The sequence below is a fragment of the Chenopodium album genome, chromosome 4 (genome assembly GCF_948465745.1).
Source record: "Chenopodium album chromosome 4, dcCheAlbu1.1, whole genome shotgun sequence".
Classification (NCBI taxonomy): domain Eukaryota; kingdom Viridiplantae; phylum Streptophyta; class Magnoliopsida; order Caryophyllales; family Amaranthaceae; genus Chenopodium; species Chenopodium album.
Window position 1 is genome coordinate 65,392,147 of NC_137837.1, and position 21,499 is coordinate 65,413,645.

A 21,499-nucleotide genomic window follows, 5' to 3' on the forward strand; every position below is an offset into this window, starting at 1 on the left:
ATGAGTTTATTTGATTTATGTGTATGTTTGTGTGTGCAAGAAAAGTGTGACAACAATTTTGCGCAAAAATTTCGTCATTTTTATTATTGATGGAGGATATTATCCGACTCTCTCCCCCAAAAAGAAAAAATAAAAAAGGAAAAGAAACGAATAAAAATGTTGGTTTTTTGGAATTTAAAATAAAGTCCAAAAAAAAGAATAATATAAATTAAAAATAATAGCTATATTTAATTAATTAAGAAAAAAGATAGAAAAGATGTTTAGGAAAATTAAACGGAGCCATAAAGTCTTTAACCGACTCGAGTTTAATATTAAAAACGCAAACTGAGCACGCGCAGCTGATCTGGCAACTTGGCGCCAGCTGGCGCCACACTATGGCGCGTGGCGCCAGGCGCTACACTATGGCGCTTGGCGCCAGGCGTTACACTTAGCGTGTGGCTCCAAGCTCTGGTGGTTGACGCCAATCACGGGTGTTTGACGCCAATTGACGCTGACTCCGTATTTCATTCTGACTAAAATTCTTCGCAATTTGTGTATAAATAGCCCCCTACCCAGCCGATTCTTCTCATAATTCCAGCGAATAAAATTATTCTCTTCTTTAGAAAAAATAATAATCATGTCTTTAGCCACTAAAACCTTCACTCAATACACTCATGAATGGTGTCGATCTCTTAATGTTAGGGACAAAAAGGAATTAGATTTATTTCACTTGGGGGGAATTTATGGCATCAAAGGGGTAAATCTAGACCTAGACTTCATACATACCGCTTTAGAATTTTGGAATGTTGATACGCATTGTTTCAGAATAGGGTATGATGAGATTAGCCCTTTGCCAGAGGAATTTGGTGCTATCTTACGCTTCACTACAATAGACCTGGTAGTAATCCCTAGAGTAGATGCATACTACTATAAGGATTTCGAGCGCTTCTTTAATTTAAAGGAAAGGGATTTATCAAAAATAGTAGATGGCAATATAGTTAATTTGAAAGAATTCGCACACTATTATTTTGATAAACCTCTTTCTGAATCCTTTCATATATATAGAAGAAGGGCGTTTTTATTTTGCATGCTCAATCAATTTTTTCTTAGTACTGGTAAAAATAATGAGGGTCAATCAATTATCACCACTGTACTAGAACAAATTGAATCAGGGAGGAATCCAATGCCATTAATAGTTGGAGAGACCATGATTAGTCTCGATGAATTGAAAAGGGACCCAAAAGCGCCTTTTCGCGGTTCTCCAATTTTATTATAGGTAGAAAAATAACAATTTTAATTACAGAAATAAAAAAAATATATTTTTGTATTGTAATAATAATTTTATTTGCATTGCAATTTTTTACAGATGTGGCTAATGGAGAGGCTAGGATTAATTAGCCCTCCGGATGACATCGAAAAATATACTCCCAATTGCTTCGTGAGAAGAAAGAAGCGCATCCCTAAAATTGGGCGCCATGGGTGGAGAAAAGTATTTGAATCACGTGATTTTGATATCAAGTGGGTCATCCCATAGTGGAAAATAGAAAGGATGGTTGGTGTTAACAAGCAACCTTTCTGCCGTCTTCCAAGCTTGTCTCGCGTAACATATTATTATCCCTGCAGGGTAAAGAGACAATACGGCTTACTTCAAAATATTCCTTCCGGGGATCTTCGTCCTCCCTATGAGTACCCTGTATCTCAAGAAGTAGATAGATTCGACGCTTACTGGAGCGCTAGACCTTTATGGGAAGTGATTACCCAAAAGGTTCCCCCTTCTTTACCTAATGATGTAAAGAAGTGGTTGCTGAAGAAATCTTCGATTGATCAGGGTAGAACCGATGTGAAGAATCGTCTAGGTGACAGGGTGACACCTGCCAAAGAACGCTTAGGTGCAATAATTGAATTCAAAGCACCTACAATGCCTAGGAAGAAAAATACTACTAGAGACAAAGGAAAAAGGAAAGCTAACACCACAGACAAAAAGGCTTGGGTGGAAAAGAAGCATGGAGTGCTAGCTGAAGGGGAGACAATCTACTCCAAAATTGAATGTAGGTCCTCTAAAGGATGCCTACTAGCTAAAGTAATGGATGAAGAGGAGGAAGCAGAAAAGAATTGGAAAAGAGCTAAAAAGGAAAAGAAAGATTAAAAGCATTGCTTAGCTTTAGATTTATTAGACTTAGATTGTTGTTTTTATTTAAAGTTAATTTATTTCAGCCTTATTTAAATTCCATCAATAATGTAATTTTATTTTATTAATGAAATTTCAGCTTTCAATTAAATTGTTACTTTAAATTTATTTTATTAAAGCAATGAAAATCGACAAAAATTAATTTTCCAGAAGTTTTTCGAGTACGGAAGTCGAAAATTTTCCGAAAAACACCGAAATTTGCCCAGATTTTATTTCCAAATTGGCGCCAGTAATTGGGGTTTGGCGCCAGCTATTGAGGTCAAGCGTTAGGCGCCAATTCCATCGGCTGGCGCTGATGACCTCTAGCTGGTGCCAGGCTCTGTTCCGCGACGCCAATAATTTGCCGATTTTCTGTTGACTTTTTAATTGATTCTGGAATGCGCAGATGTTAAAAAATAAAGTGGCCGCACCGGTAAAGGGTTTCCTCTGTATCCTTTCCTAAGGAATCAGGCCGAACGTAGCTCTCTTGAGTATCCTACTCAAGTAATTATGGGTAGTATTTTTTAAGTTGGTCAAGATTGGTCATGTTTGAGAATTCATTGCCATCCATATCAGTTAGTTTTGCTGCACCACCTGACAGGATTGTTTTGACAATGTAGGGGCCAGACCAGTTAGGTCTAAATTTTCCCCTTGGGTCTAAAACATTTTTCCTTAGTGCTTTTAATACCAAATCCCCTACTTTGATATTTCTTGTCTTGACCTTCTTATTAAAATGTCTAGCCATACGAGTTTGATAACATTGAGTGTGATGTAGGGCTTCTAGTCGTTTTTCGTCGAGTAGAACCAATTCTTCATATCTTGCCCTAGTCCACTCAACTTCATCGAGTTTACTCTCTAGCGCAATGCGTAGAGATGGTATTTCTAGTTCGACAGGTTGTACGGCATCCATTCCATATACCAAGAAAAATGGCGTATTTCCCGTTGATGTACGGATTGACGTGCGATAACCCCACAATGCGAAGTGAAGCTTGTCTGGCCAATCCTTATAATTTTCTGTCATTTTCTCGATGATAGTTTTTAGATTTTTTTAGCTGCCTTGACCGCTCCGTTTGCTTGAGGTCTATAAGGGGACGAATGATGATGTTGGATGCCATATTTTTGTAGCAATTCTTCACACTCGGCTTGAAAGTGAGTTCCATTGTCACTTATCATTTCATGTGGGACTCCATATCGACAAATGATATTCCTCTCGATAAAGAGTGCTACATGTTTTGCAGTGAGTTTAGCGCATGATTGCGCTTCGACCCACTTTGTAAAGTAATCAATTGCTACTAGAATAAATTCGTGGCCTCCTGTCCCTGGGGGAGTGATTTTGCCAATTATGTCAATTCCCCATGTAGAGAATGGCCATGGCGATGTGTAGGTGTAGAGCAAAGATGGAGGGACATGTTGTAAATTGGCATAAATTTGACACTTAGGGCATCTTTTTACGTATTGATGGCAATCCCTATTCATTGTAGTCCAATAATATCCTTCTCGCATTATTTTATGGACTAACATTTTTCCATTTACATGAGTGCCACAGATTCCTTCGTGAACTATTCTCATTATTCTTTGTGCATCCACCTTTCCTACACATAGGAGAGCTCGACCTTTAGGTACCCTTTTATGTAGCTCGTTGTCTATGAGTACATATTGAGAAGCCAAAAGTCTCAATGCTCGCTTTGCTCTTTTGTCAGCATGAGGAGGGTATTCTCCATTGGTGACATAGTTGAGTATGTCTGTGTACCATGGTTCTTCTTCTTGTTCTTCTTCTTCGTCTTGGACTAAGTCGTCGTCTTCTATGGCCTGGATATATGCTGGTTTGTGCCTTTTTTCGATAGTTAGAGGCATTTGCTCAATTTCCGTGGGAATCCTAACCATTGAGGCTAATCTTGCCAAGGCATCAGCAAATTGGTTTTCTTCTCTAGGTAGATATGTGTATTCTACCTTTTCTAACTGATCGGTAAGAGTTTCCAGATAGGTTTGGTAAGGGGCTAGGATTTCGCTCCTTACTTTCCACCTTTTAGATATCTGATTGATGATTAAAGAAGAGTCTCCGAATATCCTTAACTTCTTTACTCCCAATGCCAAGGCTGTTTCAAGGCCTACCACGCATGCTTCATATTCAGCAGCGTTGTTGGTAACGTCGAAATCAAGCTTTATTGAGATTGGAACGTGCTCTTCTTTAGGTGATACTAGTAGCACCCCGACGCCACATCCCTTTTGGTTTGAGGCTCCGTCGAAATACAAGGTCCAAGTATCATCTTCAGTGACCATCAAATCTTCATCTGGAAATTCATTGTCCTGTATTGGTGTCGAGTCTTCTATTGGAAAGTCTGCCAGAAAGTCTGACACCACGGATCATTTAATAGCTTTTTGTGGCATAAACCGTACATCAAACTAGGCTAGATTGACTATCCATCTTGAAATACGTCCATTGAGTGTTGATTTCTCGAACAGATACTTGAGTGGATCCAATTGGGAGACTACGAAAACGGTATGCACCAACATGTAATGTCTCAACTTAGTTGTGGTCCATACCAAGGCGAGGCACAATTTCTCGAGCGGTGTATAGCGTGTTTCGTATTCGAGCATCTTTTTACTTAGGTAATAGATTGCGTTCTCTTTGCCTTCTACCTCTTGTGCTAGCATGGCTCCCATTGTTTCTTTGGTAACCGTCAAGTATAACCTAAGAGGTATTCCGGGAAGTGCTGGCGCTAATACGAGAGGATTTGCGAGATAGGCTTTGATCTTTTCAAAGGCTTTTTGACACTCGTCATCCCATATTACTGGTACATTCTTCTTGCGCTTCTTGAAGATTAGTTCACATATCGTTGTCAGTTTTGATATGAACCTACTTATGTATTGCAACCGGCCAATAAATCCCCGAATCTGTTTCTCAGTCTTAGGCAGTGGCATCGACATGATTGCTTTAATCTTGGTTGGATCTACCTCTATTCCTCTAGAGCTTATGATGTATCCCAAGAGCTTGCCCGAGGTGACTCCAAAAGCACATTTTGATGGATTCAACCTCATATTATATTTTCTTAGCCTTTCGAAAAATTTCCTTAAGGCTACTTGATGGCCTGGACGGTCCTTTGATTTCACAATTATGTCGTCGACATATACTTTGACTTCTTTATGCATCATGTCATGGAGTAAGGCAGTTGTTGCACGTTGGTAAGTAGCACCCGCGTTTTTCAACCCAAATGGCATTACCGTGTAGCAGTTTGTGCCCCATGGTGTGATAAAGGTCGTTTTCTCCATGTCTTCTTCTGCCATGAGAATCTGATTGTACCCTGCGTATCCATCCATGAATGAGAGAAGCGCGTGATTTGTCGTGTTGTCTACCAGAATATCGATGTGTGGCAAAGGGAAGTCGTCCTTTGGACTTGCCTTATTTAGATCTCGATAGTCGACACACATCCTTACCCTTCCGTCTTTCTTTGGAACTGGGACGACGTTGGCGACCCATTTGGGGTATTTGGATACCTTGATGAAACCTGTAGTTATTTGTTTTTGAACTTCTTCTTTTATTTTAAGTGCTACGTCGGGTTTCATTCGACGCAACTTTTGTTTTACAGGTTTCATTCTTGGGATTAGTGGTATAGTGTGTTGAGCTATTTCTCTGTTAATGCCTGGCATATCTTCATATGACCAAGCAAATACATCGATAAATTCTTTAAGTAAGTTAATTAAATCGGTTCTTTCTTGTTTATTCAATGTTAGTCCGATTTTAACTTCTCTTTTATGAGTTGAATCATTCGAGATGTCAACTGTTTCAGTTTCTTCGATTACTGGTGTTTTCTTTTCGAGTGTTTCCATTGCTTTAATAATTTCTTTGTCTTTTTCATCGTTAGCTAAGCAATGCTCGTCATCTTGGGTTAGGGAAGAACACAAGAAGTAAGGAGAATGAGAGATATTATTATACTCTGAGATCATTACATCAAAGAGTGATATGTCCTCAGGGACTGGATCACTAACTATCCTAGGAGAAGAAATAGGAAGGGGAGGTGTTATTGCTAAAGACTTAGAAGACTCTAAAGGGAAAGAATCTGACTCAGACTCTGACTCAGACGACTCTTCGAACATCGGCCCTTGCCCTGTCGTGATTGATATCTTTTTTCCACTTGGAGTAGTCACTTTGATAGTCTTGCGCCACCCTTGTAGTGATCTTTCGGCTGGAGTAATTAGCTTCGAGGGGTCGAAGTTTTCGCTCTGTAGGACTGTTTGAATGAACGAAGAGTTATCCTCTTTATAAGTTGGCTCATTCTTTTCTCGCCCGAACAGTAATCCCATGACGTTAAAGTCAAAGCATGGGGGTGCTTTCTCCTTATGGACGGGAGTTGGAATTTCATCAGTGAAGTAGCAATCCAAGAAAATCACAAATCCTGGTTGTCGTATATCGTTTACGACAAATGGCTCGGGAAATTCATGGCATGGATAGTCCTCTCCTTCTTTTATGAACTGACCATTAAGCGTAAGAGGGTACTGATCCATTGGAATTGCTTTCTTTTGAATGCCAGCGTCCCTACGTGCTTTCAACTTGTCCTAGGCTCGCTTGAGATCTTTCCGAGTCGGCTCAAAACCAAGTCCGAAAGTATCTAGCTTAGGGAGGCCAGGTGACTCCAGCGATTTTGCTATCCCTTTCTTCTTTCCTAGGGTCATCCTAGGGAAGTGTCCTTGTTTCTTCAGCATGGTGTTGACGATCATGTTGGAAAGGGGGTCATGGCAAAGAGATGTCCTTTCATCCTCCTGGATTAAGGAGACTTCTACGTTAAAGCCCCATAGGTCTTCATCATCTTCGTCGTGCTCCACATTGATGATTGGATTCTCTATGGATTTGATTCTCGTTGGCGAAGCATCAATAGTGATTGGAATTCCCCCAAATATGGCTTTCACTTGTTGGTGGAGAGATGAAGGGACGGCCTTTACATCATGAAGCCAAGGGCGTCCCAACAGCAAGTTGAATGAGGCTTTGATGTCTACTACTTGAAAAGTAGTAGCATGTTCTATTGCTCCTCCCGTCACATTTAGGGTTATTTTGCCAAGAGCTTGACGGCGAGTATTATCGTAGGCTCTTATTCCTTGTGTGGATGGAGTTAAATCTTCTTCCCTTATGCCGAGCATCCTCGCAGTTCTAAGTGGACAGACATTGATAGCTGATCCATTGTCTACAAGAGTCATGGGAACATTCATCCTTTTGCAGACTACCGTGAGGTTTAATGCCTTGTAATGTTTGTCACCTTCTGGGGGTAAATCTTTGTCAGAGAAGGTGATCAGATTAATCGGACTAGGAAGGTCACTTGTGAGGAAGTTAGCTAGTCCCTCAGGAGTAGTGTCAGAATCTATCCCGATTTTATCCAAGGCATTCATTACAGCCAACCTATGCTCTCGAGATGTTTCCAGGAGCTTCCATACATTCATCTCAAGTCTTCTTAAACTGTTTAACAATGTCGTTGTCTTCGATGATAGGTATGGGAACTTGTTGTACGGTATGCATAGGTTGTGTTGAAACGGGAGGTTGCATCCTCCCGGATCTTGTGAGGACGTCTATTGATGAATCTTCTTTAGCCCAAATGTCGTCTGTGGTGTATGATACAGAAGGTGAAGGTCCTACTTTGTCCTTTAGGTAGACATCTTCTTCATCACTGTCCCACACTCCATTAACGGTTATATCCTCTTCTTGTTTAACTTGGACTAATTTCTTTTCATCAATCATTTTTTGTACCAAATCCTTGAATTTGAAACAGTTTTCTATGGTGTGCCCCCCTGATTGATGGTACTGACAGTAATATCTATCTGTCCTTTTTAATGACCCAAATGGTCTCGGTTCGAGAGGTTTGACCTCGCCACTCTCGGAGAGCATTTCGAACATTTGCGCATATGGGATCCCAATTGGAGTGTAGATTTTATTGCTCTTCTTGGGTTTTTCAGTGACTTGTAAGGGAAAATATTTTGCCTCATAAGTTGTTTCCTTGCTAGCTAGAGGTAAAGAGATCTTATTAGCTTCCACAAGATCTTGAATGAGGTTTTGAAACCTGTAGCATTCATTTGTAGTATGATCGTTTCCTTGATGGTACTTGCAGTAGGATTTGGGATCCCATCTTGGAGATCGCTTTTCTAGTGTTGGATCCTCTGTTGGACCAATAGGTTTGATTAGTCCTTGATCATAGAGACGATCAAAAGTAGCATCGTAGGTCATTCCTATGGGTGTGAATTCTCTTTTAGGTTTATCTTTCAAAAGTGGAACCTCATCATATTTTTTATGGAGTTCGTTCATAACTTTGAGAGCTTCACGTAGTAGTTGCGATGCCTCCTTCATAGACAGTGTGAGCAATTGTATGTCTTCCTTATTTGCTGGTTCTGGAAGGTTATCTCTGACATCGAAAAAGATCTCCTCTCCTTTTTCTATGACATTGATTTCTTCGACAGGCTTAATGAGAGATGAGGGGTCAACCTCGTTTTCTTCATCGGAGATAGCCAAAGTATGAGCTAGAGGTGCATTGTCAATGCTTGGCTTCTTACTGGCAGAGGGCAGCGGCAGTTTGTTATTGTCGATTAGGTCTTGGATAGCTTCCTTAAGCTTCCAACAGCTTTCAGTAGAATGGCGCCTACCTTGATGATACTTGCAGTGTGCGTTAGGGTTCCAGTTAACCGACCTCTTCTCAACTGGTGGATCCCCAAATGGTCCAATGGGAGTTATAAGACCTTTTGCATTTAATCGATCAAATGCGGTGTCATAACTCATGCCAATAGGAGTGAAGTTCCTCCTAAATGGTTTCCTCTGTCCTTGGTTGTTCATGGCGAGGACTTCTCCTAGATTAAAGGTGCTAACGTTATTTGAGTGGGCGGTTTTGGAAGAAGAAGGATTGTCGTTCTTCTTTCCTTTCCAGCCACTGTTGGAGTTATTGTTGGCAGATTTTGACTTAGCCAAGTCATCTTCAATATTGATCCCAATATCATAAACAGCCTTAAAGGTATGGAGGTTATTTTGATATTTTAGATGTTTGGAATATTTTTCTTGGAGATTCTTGATAAACAGTCTCACAGACTCTTTTTCATTTAGTACCTCAATCATTTTGGCTGAGGTTTCTCTCCACTTGTTAAAGAAAGAGGTGAAGCCTTCATTCTCTTTCTGTTTGAGGATTTCAAGTTCTCTATGGTCAGTCTCGACTTGAATGTTGCATTTGTACCTATCAACGAAAGCGTTTGCTATAGACTCCCAGGTAGAGGTCTTTTCTTTCTCGGGAGAAAAGAACCATTGTTGGCAAACGGTCTCGAGAGATAGTGAGAAAAGAGAAGGGAAGACCTTCTTATCAATACCCTTGATACTCATTATTGTTTCAAATGCTCTTAAATGGAAGTATGGATTGTCAATTGCTCTGAATTTTGGGATGTCGTTGGCGTTGAACTTCTGCGGAAGAAGATCTTTATCCACCGAGACCCCTTGTGATGTGAGTTCTTGAAACTTGTAGTCGCTGGACAACTTGCTTAGGCTCTCTTGCATGAGGTCCATTTGTTGTTGTTTTACGGGATCATCGATCCTAATTGTGAGAAGCTTCAGTGTCTCGGTCACAGTAGCCAGTTGGTTCTTAAGATCATTGACTTCTTCTTGAGTTGCCATTATAACCCTTGCTTTCCTCTTGCGAGCTATAGGTTTGTCAAAAAGTTGGACTTGTATGAAGAGGTTATCTTTGATTAATCGTCCTTCCTTTCTTGACCACGCGCTGTAAATTAAACCATTTTGCGTTTTAATTACTTGACTCGAATCAACTTGACTTTATAGTTTATTTTTAAAAAAAAAGGGTGCATATTTTTGGAAAAAATAACGTACATATTTTTAAGGAACTAAGTATTATTATTTATATTGGAGGATTAATATCCGACTTACCCCCCTAAAAAAAATGACGGAAAAAACGCGCACACAAGACTCTCTTTAATCGTGGTGTGTGCATTGAGTGTAAGTGACATGCTTGGACTCTTGTGTAAGACCATGGGACTTAGTGCCTAAACTCAATCATTGATTCAATTAAACATTATTGACAGCAAAATTAACCGAATTAAACAGAAAACTGATTAATTAGACTTTAGGTGATGACTCGACAAATAATCCGAACTGTCGGCCAAGCGACAGGACTGGCGTCACACTGTGGAGGTTGGCGCCAGACAACTTAGCTGTCGTCAGGCGCTACACACCATAGTGTGGCGCTATAGCTCAGACCTTGGCGCCAATAGTGGAGCTTCGGTCTGGGATTGTTTTCGGTATTATTAGTCAACTGGGGTTAGCCTAAAGTCGTACTAGGTCAATTCCGATTGAAAAAATAGACTTTATTGACTCAAATTAAATAATTAATTAATTAATTAATTAATTAATTAATTAGGCAAAGTTCTTTAAGTCATTAATTTATTTGTTCTCAACACAAATCAACAAACGGTTAAGAGAAACATAGAATATATATGCATAACAAGTAATGCACAATTAGTCAAGTAGGCACAATATGATGCAATGAGTTTGCAACCTAACCATGGCTTTAGTTCTCTAAAGTTCGGGATATAGTTTAGTCAAAGAGGGTCCATGGTTAATTGTCAAGATGCACCGCGCGGAAGCCTAACCGTGAAGGGTTGGCGCGAGTGGATGGGACACCGCGAGTTTTAGAAAAAACTCGCCTCCATGGTTTGGTGAATTCAACATCTCGGATGTACCCTTTGTTGCACGGAGCGTTCAATCGGGTAGATGGAGCATGAATTCCCAGAGGGTTATGTCCATATGTAGAACACATATGGGTTTCAGAAAAGTGAGAAAAAAATTCAATCAGGAAGTAGGATCGAGCAAACAATACGAAAAACCGGTTGTAATTAGAACGCATATTTCTGGCTCGGTATTGGGGGAAATTGGCGCCAGCGAACAAAGACAAGCGCCAGATTTTAACTGTAGCGCCTGGCGCCAATGCTGGCGTCTGGTGTTACGGCTAAAAGTCTGGCGCCAAGTTCTGACCCCTGACGCTACTTCCCACATGCCTCAGAAGCTTTCTGTGCTCGATAAAATCTTCCAGTTTCGCGCGGCGTTATTTCAGTCCTAGTTGTGAATGACATTCCTCAAATTTCCTACGTGTAAAATCCTATGTTTTTGACTCATTACGGATGGTCTTTCCAATGAGATCCTTTTTATGCATATGACAATAATGTTAATCAAGATTACGCAAATGAAATACTTAGAACTTTTCGAGTCTCATCCACTCATTCTAAATCATTGCTGAAACAAATTCAGGAATTAAAATAGAAATCCTCCCTAGTGGAGTCGCCAAAAACTGTAGGGAATAATTTCAAGCTTTAATCCCACTAGCTTGAACCCCACTGTGATCATACACTAAAGTACGGTGGCGTCCAAAAGGGAAGAAGATAGAGCAAAAGAGTCGCCAACGAGTTTTTAAGGAACTTGTAAACCGTTCATAGGATGAAGGTTACACCCCTTAACGATCCAAGAGATCGTCAACTCCATAAGGTCTAGAACCAAATAAGGGTTCGGGGATGATGGTACAAATCCAACCTAAAAGAGATTGAACCTGCCTTAATAATAAGCCTCTACTTTATTCTGATCGTATTCATGTACGCTTTCTGACTAACATGTAAGCAATAGGATTAACCCTAAACCTGTTTATCTATGTTGGTTGAATTTAATGCACATATAAATCTAATATTGGAAATCACTTGAATCATAATCACATTAACCCTAAACAAGATTATTAATTATCTTATTAAGCATGATTACAAGTACAAATTCCCTTTAAACATGCAATAAAAGGTGTGATCAAGCAATAAATAATAAGCATCAAGCAACATAATAATAATCATGATAATAATAATAATCATCATAAAATTATAATCATAATCAAAACAATAATAATCATAAATAAAATAATCATTATCAAAATAATAATAATAATAATAATAATAATAATAATAATAATAATAATAATAATAATAATAATAATATTAATATTCATAATCATCATAAATTATAACAATTATAATCATAATCATGTTCATGTTAATATTAAAGCATAATAAAAATAGCAAGACCCTAGGCATGATACTAACAAGATTAATAACAAACCCTAGCATGTCACTAAGCAATAAAAATCAAATCTTTAACCCTAACATGATACTAACAATCATAAATATTAGGAAGAACATAGGAAGCATCGTAACAATCATATTTAATATATTTGATATTATAACCTTTCCCCTAAACATGATACTAGGAATATCATAATAACAATGTAAACATGATTTCTACATCATAATATCAATTAATCAATTAAAGTACTTACTTTGATGCTTCGTACCTCTTTCTAATAACAAAATACACACGTTAGTAACTTCAAGGAAATTAATAACAAAACAATTAAATTAAATAATTGAAATAGAGATTTGGGACCAAACCCTCAGAAATTAAACCTTTCACGTCTAGGGCGAAGGCAACTACGAATATGGCTAGGTGTTTCTAGATCTTGTGAATGCGGAATTTTGTATGAGAAAAACCAAGTTTTGGAAAAGATGAATGAAAGAGATGAATGATTAAGAGATTTAAAGAATGCTAATGCATGAACGATTTAACTTGCGAATAAAAACTGATTCTTGATGCTTAACTTGTGAATGAAGAGAATTGGTGAATGAAAACGGAGTTTTTGATACGATATTTATAGAGAAAATCAGCCAAAAAAGATAATTTAACAAAACAGAGTCTGACGCTCAGGAAATAGAGCTGGCGACAACCCTGGCTAGCTGGCGCCAGGCACCAATGGCTAGCGCCTGGCGCCAAGCCTGGTTCCAGGCACCAAGGCCTGGGTTTGGACGCCAAGCTTGATTTTGACGCGTTTTCGAAAATCTGATAAATTTACCGTACTGGAGGATAAAATAATATAATTTCTTCGAAAATGCTATTTGATCTTGATTAAAACTCTGAAAAGTCAACAAAGTCAACTTATCAATGCTAATTGGACCCATATCATGGACCAACCAAACTTGATTGGTTGTTTTCTTAAAATAAAGTTTTCAAAAAACAGAGAGAAGAGAAAAGAAAATAAAAGTTTTCCGCAACACTAGACTTTTCCACACTTTCGTTTCATTCGATTATGATTCGACGCGAAAGGTACTCATCAATGGGTTTGGTTTTGGGGAGACACAAATGGGTGTCTACAATAGGTGTATTCGGACTAAAATGAACAACAAGGTGACAGTAGAGTTCCTAGCTGACAGGTACTTGGAGGAGTTCAGGGGCAACCCTAGATGGAAGATCAGACAGATTCAGGACAGGGCCTTGAATGACTTGTTAGAAGCAAGGTAAAGCTTATAATATATGGGTCTTTAGCAGAACAGTTTTCAAGGGTTTAGGACTATGGGAAGACACTGCTAAAATGGAACCCAGGAAGTGAGTGTAATGTGGTGGTGGATGATATTGGTCAAATTGAGAGGCCAATTTTTATGAGGATGTTTGTGTGCTTAGCTGCACTTAGGGATGGGTTCATTTCTGGTTGTAGACCAATAATTGGGGTTGATGGGTGCCATCTAAAAGGGGCTTACCCTGGCAGATCTTGGTTTTAGTTGGAAAAGATGGCAATAATGCCATATTCCCAATTGCTTGGGCTATTGCAGAGATAGAGAACAAGGACAGCTGGTGCTGGTTTCTAGAGAGTTTGCTGAAGGCACTTTGTGTGTTTGAGCAAGGAGATGGCTTGACATTTATGTCTGACAGACAGAAAGTAAGTGGGCTGCATATTGTGTTTACATCACTTTGCTTTAATTTGTAAAAGTAGGACACTAACTTGTTGGTTTTGCCTTGTGTGTAGGGTCTCTTAGAAGCATTTGCAGATGTGGCCCCCAAAGCTGAGCTCAGATTTTATGTGAGGCATATTTGGTCAAATTTCAAACTGAAGTTTTAACTGCTTTATTGATTTTATTGATCGGCTCCAGGGTGGAAGGTGGAAGATTTTATTGATCAGAATATAGGAACTTGGGACGCAGAAAAGATAAGGGGTTGTTTCGATTGGAATAGTGCAAAGTCTATCTTGGCTATGGAACTCCCGCATAAAGGAGATGACGACTTCACCTGTTAGAAATTCCACCCACTACTATCTCTTGAAGGATGCGGGGTTAGATCACTCCTCCTCTTCTGCCATTGACCAAGAGTTCATAAAACTGATATGGAGAATAGACATCTAACCAAAATGAAAACTCTTCCTGTGGAGACTATTCCATGACAGTATTGCAGTCAAGGTAAACCTAGCAAGTAGAGGTTTACAAGTCGATGAAATATGTATCTTTTGTAGCTCAGATCCGGAAGACAGCCAACATCTCTCCTGTTATTGTTCTCTGGCAAGGGAAGTTTGGGGAAATTCCCCCTTTATATTAGCCATGATTCTACTGGTCCCAGTTCCCTGAGGAAGTGGATCAAGAGCTATATCCTGCTTTTCATAGCGAGGATGGTAAGTATTGTACCCGTACTGCTTTGTTTATTGCAACATTATGGGGTCTGTGGAAATCAAGAAATGCTAGATGTTTCAAGAATTTAAATGGAAATGCTAGTTTGGTTGTTAAATTTATAACCCAAGCAATGCAAGACCACGAGGTCTTCACCCATAAGTGTAATCAAGACAACTCTAACAGGGAGATGAGGAGAAATGACCCTGTCGTTCCCCCAGGTTTTAATCATGTGCAGTTGGGGAGAGACCAGAACGGCTATGACAACTTCATTGTGGAAGCTGATAATTCGTGGGATAAAGGGACTTCGAGGGCAAGGGTTGGTTGGACAGTAGTTGGGAATAGTGCGATAAACATGTCGGCTGAAGGGGGAAAATGTGGAGCGGTGTAGACACCCAAATGTGACTCCCCAAAACTAAACCCAGTGATGAATACCTTTCACGTCATTTGATTATCGAACGAAGTGAAAGTGTGGAAAGTCTAGTGATGAGGATGTTTTTATTAAAATATTTCTTTCTGTTTTCAAAAATATTTCTTTTCTTACTCCTATTTTTGAAAAATAGCCAGTCCAATATAGTTTGGTCCATGATAAGGGTCCAATAATAGTGTAGTGGGATTAGGCTCAAAAAGAGCTTTCCAAAGATATATTATTAGCCCAATTCCGATGAATTATGAGGAAGTTATGGATTAAATCAAATTAGTCCCAATGATTTTACATGTGGCCCAATGATCTAGAGGAGGGCCTATTAATTATTATTCCTAAAGTGATTAGGATTGATTTTAATCTTCTAGGGATATCTAGAAGGTTCTCTTTAATTCTAATAAGATTAGGATTGATAATTATATTTTAAAGGATGTTTTATTTTGAATAAAATATATTAAATCTGATTTTAAATATGCTTGGATGCATAATTACTTGTAACCGGTTTAAAAGGTAATTACGCGTGTAAAAGCGCGTTGTACTTTTGAACCAACGAGAGACAACAGAGTTGTCGCCTGGCGCTGACTTTCGTCGCCTGCACTGACCTTCGTCGTTTGGCGACGAGCTTATCGTCTGGCGCTGACTCCTGTCGTTGGCAACATGAGGTATTTTATTTCGAATATGATTTTCTTCGATCCCTTGCTATTTTTCCTATAAATAGGGGTCGTATTCCCTTGTTTTCAAATCATCTACATTCACGATCTACATCTACATTCACGATCTACATCTACATCTACAATCACCATCTCTATCTCTCTCTCTAAAAGCTAGAAGCTTTATCTCTCTTTTCTTTTTCTAAACCTTCCCTCTCTCAAACACTACTACAAAAAGGGCCAAAGAGACCCAAAATAAGAGACCGTTTAAGTGCATAATAGGTTTCTTATAGAGGAGAGACCGATTATTTTAAATGACAGGTCTCTCGAAATATCAAAGAGATCGGTCATTTAAGAAAATAGGTCTCTTGGGATTTTTTTAAAAAAGCGAGGAATATAGAGGTTTCATGTAATATCCAAGTAACCGATCAATTAAAATAATCGGTCTCTTGATTCTTTAATGTTGCTTTTTTAAAATGTGAGAAATTAGAGATACCCGTTATTCTAAATAACAGGTCTCTTGAATTGATTCTCCCACATATGTAGGCAGCCATAAGCCCATTAAATCTCAAACCCTAGACAACCGTTTCATTTTCTCTCTCTTCTCCTCTGCCGCTCTTCACTCTCATAGTTTCAACTCATTTCATCTTCGTTTCTCTCTCTTCTCCCTCCTCTCATTATCTCGATCTGTCTTCCTCTTGCTCATTTTTTCTAGATTCTAAGTTAATCTCGTTTAAAATAAAATAAAATTTACTTTCATCCTTTACTTTGTTCTCAATCTCAAGAAGTTATCTTCACTTTGTCGTTTTAAAATTTCAAGATGTATTGCCAAGGTGAGTTTTATATTATTTTTCAGTATTAAGTGTTAGATCTTTACTTTTTTTTTTTCAGTTTTCCTTAATGAAATATCTGAATTACTTATAATAATGTTTTAAATTCCTTTTTTATTGTTAAAAACAATAATTAGTCGGAATTTTAGTTTAGCCATGATAATAGATTGTTTGTTTGATTGTTAATGTTTCCGCTTCAAAAGCTATTTTCGCATTTTATTAAGATATTTTTGTTTAAAAACACCTTTCATAGTCAAATCTAGTATTTTTCGTTATCATTGCTTACTTCTTTCATATGAAGTCAGATCTAGTAATTTTCGTCTTTATTAATTTCGCATTTGTTTTTCTATTTCTGTTTCCATTTTCAATTTCGATTTCAGCGCTTTAGATTTAAGTTCTGGTATTTTTTCTAAGTTGAACAATTTCTCATATTTTACTTGTTAAATAGAACAATTTCTCATTTTTTTTTATTGAAAACGAATTTATTTTATATCTCGTTTTTAAAATGTTTATTTTTTTCTTTTCTTTTTCAATCTGTTCATTGTTATGATTTATTTTTTGGATAACAATATTTATTTTTTTTAATTTTTTTTACATGTCTATATATGTGGTTGTAGGTAACGATCTCTGAAGTTTCAAGTTTGAACTGAAGAAGATCTGTAATTGAAGATCTGGGTAGTTTATAGTCCTCATTTGCAAAATAATCTCTCAAGTTTCAAGTTGAACGGAAGATCTGTGATTGAAGATTTGGGTAGTTTATTGTCATCATTTTTAGAATTTTTTATTTAGATCTGGGTAGTTTATAGCATCATTTCTTGAATTTTTTTTATGTATTAAATTTTCATTGATATCTGTACTAATTACTGTACATAATTTTTTAAGTGTATGAAATAAAATAATAATTTAATTACTGTACGTAATTTTTGAGGTGTATGAAATAAAATAATTATTTTTTTTTTACTTCTTATTTAATAACAGAAAAAATAAATAAAATTAAATAAGTTATTATCAATGTTAATATTGATGAATTGTAATTATTAAAAAAAAAAACCTTTTTTTTTATTTAAAATGAGACCAAAGAGACACCTGTTATGTTAAATAGTAGTCTCATTTTTCTAAAAAAAAGAGAGTGCTTATTTAAGATATGCGGTCCGGGTTTTCTGAAAATAGAGATTGCTTTTCTTATAAAGGCAGTCTAAATTTCTAGGAAATTGAGACCACTTATATTTGAGAGGCAGTCTTAGCTTTCACATTCTAGAGACCGTCTATTATAAAGAAGTCTCTTTACCAAAGAGACTGCTGCACTAGAGACCGCCGCGCTAGCTAGAGACCGCCTCTAAGGCAGTCTCTTTGGCTTATTTGGATGGGTCTCTTTGGACAATTTTGTAGTAGTTAAATTTTTTCACTCATTAGTTCTAGACACACCAAGCCAAGTTTGAAGTTGCCTTCGCCCTAGACGTGAAAGAAAAAGATATGAGGCATCGAAGTAAGTACTTTAATTGTTTAATTATTTCTTTTGATGTAGAAATCATGCTTAAATTATTATTTTCTTTCCTAATATCATGTTAGTATCATGTTAGGGCTAAAGCTTTGATCTTTATTGATTAATGACATGTTGGGGTTTGTTATTAATCTTGTTTGTATCATGCCTAGGATCTTGCTTTTATTCTTATGCTTTATTATTAACCATGATTATTATGCCTTGACGAGATTGAGAATATATTATTGTGGTTATTATTATGTTGCTTGATGATTATTATTGTTATTGCTTGATCACACCTTTTATGCATGTTTAAAGGGAATTTGTACTTGCAATCATGCTTAATAAGATAATTAATAATCTTGTTTAGGATAATTTGATTATAATTCAAGTGATCGCCAATAATAGACTTATTTGTGCATTAATATTCAACTAACATAGATTAAACAAGTTTAGGGTTAATATATTGATTGTATGTTAGTCAGAAAGCGCACATGAATATGAGAAAAATAAAGTAAAGGCCTATTTTTAGGGCAGGTTCAATCTCTTTTAGATTGGATTTGTACCTTCATCCCCGAACTTCCAATCATGGTTCCAGACCTATTGGAGTTAACGATCTCCTTGATCGTTAAGGGGTATAACCTTCACCCTGTGAACGGTTTACAAGTTCCTAAAACTTGTTGGCGGCTTTTTTACTCTAGCTTCCTTCTCTTTGGACGTCACCATGATTAAGTGTATGATCACAGTGGGGCTCAAGTGTGGGATGGCTTGAAATATTCACTACAAGTGGCCTCATCAGCAATATAGTGTGAAGCATGGGCATGCCTTGAAGCGATGAAATGGACAAGAGCACAAGGGAAGCATGGTATCCTTCTGCTTTCTAACTCTATCTCCCTCCTTAAAAACCTGCAGGATAAACTTAGTAAGGATGTTTTGATTACTTGGTTGATTAAGGAAATTAGGAAGTGGGGGCTGATGTGTCTATTTTATATAGTATTTTAACCCCGTCCCTTGGTCATAATTAGTAGTGTTTTTGGCTCTTTAGAGCCACTTTTATTACTAATTGGTGTTTTCTAGTGTTTTCATAGATTTGGTTGACTTTTGAAGGGAATTACACTTTTGGAGTATTTTCCCGAGATATTTTGGAGCAATCATGAACACTGGAGAAGCACGACCAGATTTTTATAGCCCAGGGCCGGTTAGAGTCATCGAACCGGTGATTAAGGGCTCGGTATAGGTGATACCGGGGCATTTGGACCGATTATTCAAGACTGGAAGAGGAAACCCAGATTGGCCCAAAGAATTGGAGCCCAATCGGCCGGGCGAGAGAAGCAAAGGTCGGGGCCTAGTGACGTGCCCGGCCGGGCGCGAGATTCAACTTGAAGAGCAAAAAGGCGCGCCCGATCGGGCGGTGCCTCGCCCGATCGGGCGCGTGTAAATATTAGGAGTTAATTTTTGTCGTTTAACTTTGTTTTAGTTTAGGATTTGTACGGAGTATAAATACTCCTCCGTAATACGATTTTAAGGGATCTCTCTCTCTCTCTCTCTCTCTCTCTCTCTCTCTCTCTCTGTCTCTGTCTCTCTCTCTCTTTCTCTCTCTCTCTTTTACTCTTTCTTTACTCTCTTAATTGTTTTCTTAGATTTCTTTCTCTTAAACCTTTGTTCTTAATCTACTCTTAATTCCAGATTTATTTTGGTAACGATTTCTCTTCTCTTAATCTTAGTTGTTTATTTTATTCCTTTAATCATGTCTTGCTTTATTGCTTTGATTAGTTTAGTTTCTATTATATGTGAGTAGTTTTCTTTCTAGGATTTATGGGGATCCATAAATAATATGAAGGGGTAATTTATTGTTGTTAATTATCAATGCTAGATTAATTTCTTATTGATTGATTTAATGCTCTGTGACTAGATTAGGCCTGATCTTGTATGCATGAGTTTGACAATATTGATTCGAGATTCGACAGATGAGAATTGATGTTTAGGTCTAGTTTCAATAGGCAGGTTAATTTATAAATGGTTAGGTCGAGATTCGAAAGATGAGATTTAATACCGACAAATTAATTGTGTGATTATAATACGTAGCGAAAGCCCTTTATAATCTGATTAATATATGCATTGATGAATGATTATTATATTCTACCCTGGAATATTATTTATTGGTGAACCTATGCCCTAGATCCTTTTATATATTATTCTCTCCTTATTCTTAATCTTTGTAGTTTAGTTTTACATTCAAATTCACATATTGGTTACCTAATAATTTAGATTATATTAGTTAATTAGGAATAGAAAGACTTGTTTCCCTGTGGAGTTCGACCCTACTTCCCTATATACTTTAGTTAGAGGACTTAGGTATTTACTTTTGATTAGGGGATACGACTTTACCCTGTCAAAATTTGGCGTCGTTGCCGGGGAAACGGTTTTTATTTTTATTTCTGATTATTTTTGTATTCTAGGTTGTTTTCTTTTTTGTCTCAGAGAACGTTAGTTCTTTGAGGCAAATCTCACATTTGCTTCTAGTTTTTTTTTTTTTTGTTTATGCCCAAGTGTTTCAGATCAGGGTACATCCCATTTGATCCTGAGATCGAGCGTTCCTTCCATAGACAGAAAAATCTCTACAAGCAAATCCTGGCGGATTCCGATGATAATAATAATAATCACCGCGATCCTTCAACTGGTTCTAGCGATTCAAAGGTATCATCAGATCCAGAATAAAAGATGACGGCTCCAAAGAAGCTTAATGATTACTCACAACCAAAGCTTACAGATTTTCCACATCTCACTCCTACTCCGGCTCTTGATGGGGTTCAATTTGAAATTAAACCTCAATTTATAACGATGATAGAGAGGAAGCAATTTAGTGGAGCCAAGGGTGAAGACCCAAATCTTCACATTGCCGACTATTCTCAATATTGCAATACCATCAGGCAAGCCGGGGTCACTCAAGACCAAATCAAGGAGATTCTTTTTCCCTTTTCTTTAACTGGAAAAGCTAAATTGTGGTTTAATGGCTTAAATATAACTGCACTTGGTATAACTGACTGGAAAACTCTGGTTTTGAATTTTTATAACAAGTATTATCCTGCAGAGAGAACAACCGTACTACGGAGTGCGATTCAGAACTTTGCCCAAGAAGCCGATGAATCTTTATATGAGGCTTGGGAGAGGTTCAAGGACCTACAAAGAGAATGCCCCCACCATAATTTAGCACAATGGCAGTTAATCCAAGCCTTTTATAATGGCATTGGAAATTCCTCTAGAATAATTTTAGATTCTGCAGCTAGTGGGAGATTTATGAATCTTGATGTTGGTGATGCAGGTCAGGTTATTGAAGATATGGCGATACATAATTCCCAATATGGGAATCCTAGAGGATTTGCTAACAAGGGGAAACATAGTGTTGACTCTATATCCTTTTTGCAAGCTCAACTGACCTCTATATGCCAAAAATTAGATAATCTTAGAAATGCAAATGTAGCT

At 37.7% G+C, this 21,499-nt stretch overlaps 2 long non-coding RNA genes and 1 other non-coding gene across 3 annotated transcripts; 2 read left to right on the forward strand and 1 right to left on the reverse strand.

The window, feature by feature from the left end:
• Window positions 1-16,160: 16,160 nt before the first annotated feature.
• On the forward strand, window positions 16,161-17,496 carry LOC145627101 (uncharacterized). Its single transcript, XR_014111314.1, has 2 exons — window positions 16,161-16,539; window positions 17,154-17,496. It is a non-coding gene; the product is annotated as an uncharacterized LOC145627101 (long non-coding RNA).
• Window positions 17,497-17,724: 228 nt separating this feature from the next.
• On the forward strand, window positions 17,725-19,586 carry LOC145627102 (uncharacterized). The gene is made up of 3 exons (XR_014111315.1): window positions 17,725-18,022; window positions 18,763-18,881; window positions 19,124-19,586. It is a non-coding gene; the product is annotated as an uncharacterized LOC145627102 (long non-coding RNA).
• A 1,532-nt stretch (window positions 19,587-21,118) lies between these two features.
• LOC145629670 (small nucleolar RNA R71) lies at window positions 21,119-21,225 on the reverse strand. The gene has a single exon (XR_014111828.1). It is a non-coding gene; the product is annotated as a small nucleolar RNA R71 (small nucleolar RNA).
• Between the last annotated feature and the right edge of the window lie 274 nt (window positions 21,226-21,499).